Genomic DNA, 10,558 nt, shown 5'->3' with positions numbered 1-10,558 from the left:
GATTAGCATAAAGAATGCTTCCGGAGGAAAATAAAAGCTTCTGGCATGTTAGGGTGTTAGAAATGGGTTTTTTTGGGGGGGAAGCTGGGGGGGTTTTTTTGGTTTTGCTTGTTTGGTTTAGGAATGTTCTGTTTCTTGATCTGGTTGGTGGTTATTACACTGGTGTGTTCACATTTTAAATTTTCATTGAACTGTACACTTACAAGTTGTCTATAACATTCAATGTATATGATACCTTAATTTTTTAAAAGATTAATTTATTTATTTTAGGGGGTAGGGGCATTTGGAGAGGGAGTGAGAGTCCCAAGTAGACTTCACACTGAACACAGAGCCCAATTCAGGGCTTGATCCCACAACCCTGAGATCATGACCGGAGCTGAAACAGGAATCAGGTGTGTAACCAACTGAGCCACCCAGGTGCCCCATAATATGTTAATTTTTTAAATTACGAAACTAATTTTTTTAAGATTTTATTTATTTGAGAGAGAGAGGGCACAGATCGAGAGAAAGAGAGTGAGTGAGCACAAGTAGGGGGAGGGGCAGAGGTTGAGAAGCATACTCCCTGCTGAGCAGGAAGCCTGATGTGGAGCTCAAACCGAGGAGGACGCTGGGATCATGACCTGAGCCGAAGGCAGACGCTTAACCAACTGAGTGACCCGGGTGTCCCAAAATTTTTAATTTAAAGAACTGAAAATATGTCGATGTCCTCATGGTGCTCTGTCTTTTGCCCTCTTCTCTCATCCTACAAACTCTCCTTAGGTGTTTCTGATTTCACAAGTCACTAGCAGTATGACCTGGGGCAAGTTACTTAACTTCTCTAATCCTCAATTATAACTAAAATTGGAACTGTACTTCCCTTTCTTGGTTGTGAGAGCTGAATGAGATAATGCAGGTAAAGTACTTAGAATTGGCGTGCATTAAGTGCTCCGTAAATGTTAGCTGTGGAGTGGAGGATGGTGGTGGTGGTGATAATACAAAAGCACTTCACAGAAAGCCCGAAACAAGACCTCAAAACACTTAAACTCTCAGGCTTCACTCATGTGCCCACTGGTGACACCCATCCTGTACTCCAGCACAGTCTTCTCCCATGTTCAGATCCAAACATCCTCCTATCTCTGGATCCCTCCCCCTGGATTCCCACGGGCACCTAAAACTCACATGCCCAGTAAAGAATGAATGTATGTGCCCCACACACGAGCTCCACTTTTCAGGTTTTCCATCTCAGTTCATGGGGCAGCCGTCCACCCAATTGCCTGAGCCAGAGACCGGCGTGTAACAAGGGAGTCCTTGAGGCAGTCCATTACCTCACCCTGTACAGAGTTCCACAAACAAGTGTTCCACAAGTGCCTGGATTTGTTTACATGTCCATCTTCCTCCACTAGACAAAATCTCTCAAGAGCCTCACTTCAGTCTTATTGATACTATCATTTAGGAATGTGTTCCATTACCAGAAATAGAAAACCTTAGCAACAGTGGCTTAAATAAATACAGGTGGCTTTTTTTCCCCCTCATGTGTAATAAGTCTGAAGGGAGGTATTTATTGGCATTGGCTCAATGCTCAACAAAGTCACCAAAGAGACAGGCTGCTTCTACCTTTGTCTATACTTCACAACCTGGCTTTGGTCCTCAGAGGTGTGCACCTCATGGTTGTAAGGGGGCTGCTGAAGCTCCACACATCCCATCCTCATTCATCGGGATAAGGAGGAAAGGGACTCCTCCTAGCAGACCCAGCAAAAAGTCTCCTGAAGTGGGGCACCTGGCTGGCTCGGTGGAGCATCTGACTCTTGAGATCAGGGTATTGAGGTCGAGCCCCATGCTGTGTGTAGAGATTATTTTAAAAAAATTTTTTTTTCAATAAACTTAAAATCTTCTAGAGGGTGCCCACCTGCCAGTAATGAGAGGAACAGACCTTTCCCTGCCCTCATGGTGTTTATAATCCAGTAAGGGAGACAGATGTGAAGCAGGTGTTCACATAAAAAATAACGTCACAAAAGTTGTGCTTGCTACAGAGGCAAAAAACAGGGATGAACAACTTTTAGGGTGACTTGCTAGCAATGGGAGTAGGATCTGAACATTAAAGTCTGTCTTTAGGGCATAAAGTTCCTGCTATGCTTCTGGCTCACTGATTCTTTCCTAGGGCTTCACTTTATCCAGTATCCAGCACAGTGCCTAACACACGGTAAGCATTACATCAGTAATAATCATGGTAATATTATTAGCTTAAAAAGTTAAATACAGGGGTACCTGACTGGTTCAGTTGGTAGAGTACGCAACTCTTGATCTCGGGGGTTGTGAGTTCAAGCCCCACATTGGGTGTAGAATCTATTTTAGAAGAAAAAAAAGTTAACTACATTTACTTAAGATTTATTTAGTTATTGGAGAGAGTGTGCACACATGCAGAGGGGAGGGGCAGAGGGAGAGGGAGAAAAAAACCTAAGCAGACCTCACACTGAGCATGGAGCACGGAGCCCCACGAGGGCTCAGTCTCATGACCCTGAGATCAGGACCTGAGCCGAAAACCAAGAGCTGGATGCTTAACTGTGCCGCCCAGGGGCCCCTAAAAGTTAACTACATTTATTGAGTGCTTATTATGTTCCAGACACTATGTTAAGTGTTTTACATACACATGAATTTACACTATTATTGACATCTCTCTTTTTATAAAAACAAAAAGAATGAGGTATAATTTACATACATAAAATCTGCCCATTTTAAGGGTATAATTTAATGATTTTTAATAAATTTACCAAGTTGTGCCACCATCACCGACCTAGTTTTAGTACATTTCCATCATCTCAGTAAGACCTTGGTGCCCAGTTAAAATCACTGTCCTTACTACCAGCCCTGGGCAACCATTCATCTACTTCCTGCCTGTATAGATCTTCATTCTCTAGACATGTAAATAGAACCGTGTAAATAGAACCATACAATATGTAGTCTTTGTCACTGGCTTTTTTTTTCCTTAGGATTTTATTTTTAAGTAATCTCTACACCCAACCTGTGGCTTGAGCTCAGAACCCAAGAACAAGAGACCCGCGCTCTACCAGTCAGGTGCCCTCCTGTTGTACCATTATTAGCTTGGATGCCATGGGAAGTTACTCAGCAGAAAGGAAGAGGGGAAGGAACAAAAGCAGGGAAGGAACGTGTTTTGTTTTACAGAACCAACAGTTCCACCCAAGGAGACACCCAACTCGGTTTTTTACCTGATAACCCCTTGCTAGGTATGTCTTGCCTTACATGAGCCAGTTTGAGAAGGGTTGGGGCTTCGGACCTACACAGAAGCCCCCTCCCCCACTCCCCCCTTGTCCTGAGGTTACTTTTAGCTCATTATAATACCAGGCTGTTCTTTGTTTGAAATTTTCTGCCATTTTTTTAAAAATTTTGTTTTCCTTCATTTTTTAAAAAAGATTTCATTTATTTGTCTGACAGAGAGAGAGAGCACAAGCAGGGGGAATGGCAGGCAGAGGAAGAAGCAGGCTCCCTGCTGAGCAGGGAGCCCAATGAGGGGCTCAATCCCAGGACTCTGAGATCATGACCTGAGCCGAAGACAGACGCTTAACTGTCTGAGCCACCCAGGCATCCCTGTTTTCCTCCATTTTTTGAACATAAGATAGGTGCAGCAGCGTGTTGCCATGTTGGGAATGCACAATTGAATGGAAAATGCTTGTGCATACTCCCTGACCCCGCCCCCTATTAAACGGAATAAAAGTCCTCTGCCAGTCCATGGGGAACTGTCTCCCCATTTCCTTACTTGTAACAAGTAATAAGTTCTTTGCTTTCAACATTTTCTTGGGCTGTGTTCAGTCTGATGCACTCCAAGGAGCGAACCCTCTGAGTTAGGTTACGGTATTGATGGTATTGATTGACTTTTGGGCTGTTTCCACTTTTTGGCTATTAGGAATAGAGCTTCTATAAACATTTATGTGCAAATCTTTGTGTTGAACATGTGTTTTCATTTCTCTTGGGTAGGTAATTAAGGGTGGAATTTCTGGTCGCAAAGTAAATTTTTGTTTATCTATTAAGAAACCACCAAACCGTTTTCCAAAATAGTTGTACCATTTCACGTTTCCATTAACAGTAGACAAGGGTCCCCATTTCTCCACATCCTTGTCAACATTTGTTATTGTCTGTCTTTCTGATTATAGCCATTCTAATGAGTGTGAAGTGCTATCTCATTAGGGATTTAATTTGCATTTCTCTAATGATTAATGATGTTGAACATCTTTTCATATGCTTATTAGCCATTCATACATCTTCTCTGGTGAAATATCCATTTAAATCTTTTGTCCATTTTTTAATTGAATTGTCTTAATATGGAGTTGTAAGAGTTCTTTATATATTCTGGATACAAGTCCTTTATCAGATACTTTGTAAATATTTTCCCTCATTCTGTGGCTTGTCTTTTCATTTTAATAGTGTCTTTTGAAGCACAGATGTTTTTAATTTTGACAAAGTCTAATTTCATCGAAAAAAATTTTTTTAACGAATTGTGCTTTTGGTGCATTGACATTAACATGTATATAGTTCTGCTCTGCCTGCAGAATACATCCAAATCCAGCACTTCCCTCCGCTTCTCTGCTGCCAGCCTGGGCCAAGCCACCATCATCCGTAGCCTGGTAGGATGCTTCTCCCTGCTTCTGTCCCTGCCCTTTACGGTCTCCCCAGCACAGCCTACAGAGTGATTCTTTAATACTAGAAGCCAGATCATGTGGCTGCTTCTCCTAAAAACATCAAATGATAGCCGGTTGCCAAGTCCTTTGACAGCCTTCAACTTTCCCCTGCCCCCATTCCTGTCTAACTGCTCTCTCTCTCTCAGGTGTTAATGGCCTCCTCCTTCACCTCCTTCAGAGCCTTGCTGACCTATCACCTCCTCAGTGAAGCCTTCCCTGACCACCACTATATGCTTTATTTCTTTTTCTATCAACTCTCCCCATTAGAATGTCTGCTCCGTGAAGGTGGGGATCTGTGTTTTGCTTACCACTATCCTGAGCCCTTAGGACAGCCCCACCCCTTTCTGCTAAATATTCATTGAGTGAATGAACTTCATCCTCCTACTGAGCTTTGGAAGAAGGCATTATGACTGTCCCCATTTTATAGCCGAGGGAATTAGGATGCCGGGAGTTTCAGTAACTTCAACCCTGGACTGAAGGGTATTTGTTGAATAAAGGATTGAGTGATGAACTGAATGAGTAAACAATCAGGAAGGGCTGTTTGTATGCTAATGATGCTTTGGTCTTCACCTCTGGGTCAGTCTTATTCCAACCTTTGCCTGTGGGCACTAGCTACTAAACTTAACTATTTCTCTCTGGAGCTTTGGAGGCTCTGGGCAAAGGGTCTGACACTTGGGGCTCAGAAAAGAAGCCGAGCTCCCGCTCCAGTAAGCAACAGGGGGGACGCGTAGATTCGGCCAGACCTGCTCGGCCCGGTTCGTTGGGGGCAGGACTTGAGGCTCCGCGGCCCGGTCAGTCCCTGCAAATAAAAAGAGAATTCGGCCTTGCAGACAAGGGCAAGTTGGAAGACTGGGGCCTTTTAGCCTATGAAATGTAAAAATACAAACATAAAAATGCTTCGAGGCAGACACATACATGCCCAGAAATACACTCTGGATTCCGTTTAATAAAAACGTAATTTTTCTTCCTAGCCTGGCTTATTTTCCTGCTCTGCAGAGCATGGCTGAGTGTTAGAGGCAAAGGCACAAAGAGCCTTGGTAAGCGGCAACAACGGGCGCCCTAGGGGCCACTTGCATTGAGCCCTTTATTCTTTGCTTCCACCAACTGTTCTATTTGGGTTTTGTTTTGTTTTGTTTTGGTCTCAGGCACCAACAAGGCTTCATCTCAAGGCCAAATCCCATCCATTCTTCAAGGTGTGACTCAAATTCCACCCATTTGTGCGTACTTTTATTTACAGATTTTTTAAATAAGCACCAATTTTGTGCTGATTCTAGGGGCCCAAAGATGAAGACAACTCTAATTGTCCACCGGGACTATTACAGGCATCTCAAACTCAACAAAAGCAAACTCTTGGTTCTCCCCTCAGCCCACTCCTCCCTCAGTGTTCTCCGACTCAGAAAAGGCACCGTATTCATCCAGGTGTCCGGGCACTCTCGATTCTTCTCTTATAGCCCACATTCAATCCTACCGACCTTACTTTCAAAACTATATCCCACATCCCCCTTCTTCTTCCCTTGCTTCTCACTACCATCCCACGTCAAGCCATATCAGCGTTTACTTGGACCGCTATAACCATTGCCCCTTCTGTTCTCCAAATGGCAGCCAAAGTGATCTTTCCAGAAAGCAAGTCTGAATTCACCACTCTATTGAAAACGTTTAAATCTTCCCAAGTCCCTTGCCTTGGCCGACCAGGCCCTGAGTGATTTAGCCCCTACCCACTCCCCCCAACCCTGCACCACTCTGGGGTTCTCTGGGCTTCATGCTGGCCTTTGTCCTGTTTTTCTAAAGCACTCCTTCCAGGAGCTGTGTTCCCTCCCACCCCAGGGCCTTTGCTGAAGATCACTTATCACAGAACCCTTTCTGAGTCCCACGCCAGTCCCGTGCTGCTTTCAGTGCATTTGATGCTTTGCCCACAGAGCATCTAGGAGCAGAGCATCTGGGAGAGTTTGTAATTACGTGTGTACGTAAGATTCTGGGATCGATGTCTGCTTCTTCCAGACTAAGCCTCTAAGGGGAGGGTTTTGTTTTCCACCGCTGAATCCCATTACTCTGTACAAAGCCTGGCTCAGGTAACACTCCTGGAATATTAGTTGTGGAAGGAATACGGATTGCAATTTGTATAGTAGTTACACGTTCAGGCTCGGGAGTCACACAGATCTAGGTTTATATCTAGGTTCTGCTCCCTTCCTGACTTAGGGTGACCTCTGTGAATCTTAGTCTCCAGCTGCAAAAGGAGATAATATACAACCAACTATACAGGGCTGTTGGGATTAAATTTTAGCAGCACACGGCGTGGCTGGCTGGCTCAGTGGGTGGAGCGCGGATGGTGCTTGATCTCGGGGTTGTGAGTTCAAGCCCCATGTTGGGCATGGAGCCTACTGTACAAAATAAACAAAAATAGAAATTTTAACAATGGAGGTAGAGCGCTTGTCAATTTAAGCGATTAGCAAGTATGGCTACAGCACGTAGTAAGCGTGCACCGTCTTTGCTGGATTTAAGTCTTCAGAACCACACGGAAACTCAGATAGGAGTCGCTGCAGAGACTACCCTCAGATGAGGCCGGAGAAGGCCATGCCTGTGAAGGGGTTTGGGCCACAAGGTGATTGAGGGGCACCCCAGTTTGACCTCTCTGCAGGTCAAAGCCCAGTCCAGGTCCTAGGTGACCCTTATTTATTTATTTAAAAAAATACTTGGGGCACCTGGGTGGCTCAGTCGGTTAAGCGTCTGCCTTCGGCTCAGGTCATGACCCGGGGATCCTGGGATTCGAGCTGGTTACACCGCATGGGGCTTCCTGCTCAGCAGGGCGTCTGCTCATCCCTCTGCCCCTCCCTGCTCTCATGTGGGAGCCCTCTCCCCCCCCCCAATAAATAAAATCTTTAAATAAAAACAAACAAACAAACAAACTGTTGGGCCCTGGCTGGCTCCGTCGGTTAAGCGTCTCTTCATTTGGTTTAGGTCATGATCTCAGGGTCTTGAGACAGAGCCCCGCAGTCGGGCTCCACGCTCAGCGAAGAGTCTGCTTGAGGGTCTCTCCCCCTCCCTCTGCCCTCCCCCTGCTCGAGCTCTCCCTCTCTCTAAAATAAATAAATAAATCTTTAAAAATATATACTGTTGCTTGGTAAATCTCCATTTGAGCCATTCCCGCACTGGTGTGGGGGAAGGGAAGAAACGCCTCCTCAGGGACAGGGTGGGGTCTGCCAGCGGTGGGTGGCTCCTCAGGGACAGGGTGGGGTCTGCCGCGGTGGGTGGCTCCTCAGGGACAGGGTGGGGTCTGCCGCGGTGGGTGACGTCCTTCCTCAGTCGAGGGGGCTGGGGGCTGAGAAGTCTCTAGGAGCTGACGAGGGTGTGTGCTCAGGGTGGGAGCAAAAGGAAGGCCTCAGAGGAGGTGGCCGAGGAGATTCTGAGGGCGGAGCGTTCTGGCAGCCCCAGCCAGAATTCCTCCTGACAAATCGGATTTTGCCTCAGGGCCTGGGCAAACACGTTCTCTTTCATCCACTTAGCAAACATTTATTGAGTCCCTACTTTGGGCCAGAGGAAGCTGGGAGGCAAGGGAGACAGGGTCCTTGCCTTCAAGAAGTTCACAGTCCACTGGAGGAGACAGATGAATCAAACTGTAATTATAATGTCAATTTGCATTTCCTTTCTGCGCTGCAGCCTGGATAATTTCTTTGGTATTTTTTTTTTTCCTATTTTAGTTTGTGAACAGCTGAAGAAGCCAGAATAATAATTTCAGCACAGTGCTATGGTTACTGGACCGATGACACAGCTGGATGGGGGGCTGTGTGGTTGGGGGTGCAGGAGGAAGGGGCTAAGACTGGGATTTCTTAGAGGAGCTTTCCTGGGTCTTGGATGAGGTGTGCCAGAAGGGTGCCCAGGCATGTCCAACCACGGCATGGTGTGTCCTACAAACTGACACAGTCTTATGAAAATGGTGTGTGTCAGGGGTAGAAAAACTAGCAAATGCATTTAAAACAGGGAGCACCAGGGGCACCTGGGTGGCACAGCGGTTAAGCGTCTGCCTTCAGCTCAGGGCGTGATCCCGGCGTTATAGGATCGAGCCCCACATCAGGCTCTTCTGCTATGAGCCTGCTTCTTCCTCTCCCACTCCCCCTGCTTGTGTTCCCTCTCTCTCTGGCTGTCTCTATCTCTGTCGAATAAATAAATAAAATCTTAAAAAAAAAATAAAAAATAAAACACGGAGCATCAGTACCTGGAAAACACCGCGAACATTTTGGTGTATGTTCTCGCTGGTGCTTCTCTTAACACTCATACAGACACTCCAAGGAACTATCAGAATAAAAACTCTGTTTCAGTGGGTCTGGGATGGGACCTGAGATTGTTTCTAGAATGTCCCCAGGTGATATGGATACTAATGGTCTCCAAATTCACTTGAGCAAGATTGAAGACATGGAAGTGTTGGTGTGGATATGGGTGTGTGTATTTGGGCTTGTTTCCAACTTCTTACTATTATAAATGATGCTGTAATGAATCCTTGCCCATAGATTTTATTTATTTACTTGTTAGAGAGCGAGTGCTTTCAGGCAGGGGGAGCAGCAGGCAGAGGGAGAACCAGGCTCCTCGCTGAGCAGGGAGCCTGATCCAGAACTCGATCCCAGGACCCTGGGATCGTGCGGTGAGCTGAAGGCAGAAGCTTAACTGACTGAGCCACCCAGGTGTCCCTGCCCATAGATTTTTAACTATTTGTCTGATTGTTTCTTTTATATAAATTCCTAAATGTGTATCACTGGGTCAAGGATAAAGCATGTTTTGGGGGGGGGCTTGTATTTATTTGTTTATTTGACAGAGAGAGAGACAGCACAAGCAGGGGGGAGCAGTAGAAGGAGAAGCAGGCTCCCCGCTGAGCAGGAGCCCATGGGTGCCGGACTTGAGCCCAGGACCCTGGGATCATGACCTGAGCGACCCACTAAGTTATCCAGGTGCCCCAAGGATAAAGCATGTTTTAAGGCTTTTTTTTTTTTAATTTTATTTATTTATTCGACAGAGACAGAAACAGCTAGCGAGAGAGAGGGAACACAAGCAGGGGGAGTGGGAGAGGAAGAAGCAGGCTCCCAGCAGAGGAGCCTGACGTGGGGCTCGATCCCATAACGCCCGGGATCACGCTCTGAGTGAGCCGAAGGCAGACGCCTCACCGCTGTGCCACCCAGGCGCCCCTGTTTTAAGGCTTTTGACAGATATTGTAAATATTCCTCCAAAAAGGTAGAACCAGCTTATATCCCCACTAACAACATGAGCGCCCAGCTCCCCATACCATATTAACATATAACTTATTGCCAATCTGATAGTCAAGCAATAGTACCTCTTTGTTGTTTGTTTCTATCTGCATTTCTTTTTTCAAGTTGCATTTCTTTGATAGTGAGGCTGGGTATCTTCCACATTTTTGTCGGACTTCGTGTATCTCATTTTGTAAATTGCCTATTTGTGTCCCTGCCCATTTTTCTATTAGGGTGCTTACTTTTGTTTTTATTGATTTGCAAGGAGCGTTGGATTTAATTAACCCTATCCTTGTTACAAATGTTTGGCGCGATGTGGTTAAGAAACAAGTATTTAGATAAGCCTGGGGTGAAGGGTTTAATGAGGGATGCGCCACGTGTTGAAGAAAAGCATGGTGGTCTAAAGTGCCCGGCTGTTGGCACTGGGGATGTTGAGAGGCTGTGGCATCTTTGAACCGGTTACAACACTTGTTCTAGAAACTGGGACGACCACAGGCACCAGACAGCGTCTCCTCCCTTTCAGCAGGGCTCGATGAGCACAGCTCGGTTTTGATCCCAAATTCTAGGTTTCATTGAGGCTTCCGCCTTTGTTTTATGTTCACACATATTCTTCAAATATATTGCTGTCAGTTTTATTTATTGAGGGACGATCCAATC

This window comes from Ailuropoda melanoleuca, chromosome 2, assembly GCF_002007445.2.
Source record: "Ailuropoda melanoleuca isolate Jingjing chromosome 2, ASM200744v2, whole genome shotgun sequence".
Lineage (NCBI taxonomy): Eukaryota > Metazoa > Chordata > Mammalia > Carnivora > Ursidae > Ailuropoda > Ailuropoda melanoleuca.
Note: the sequence above shows the minus strand (reverse complement) of the source record.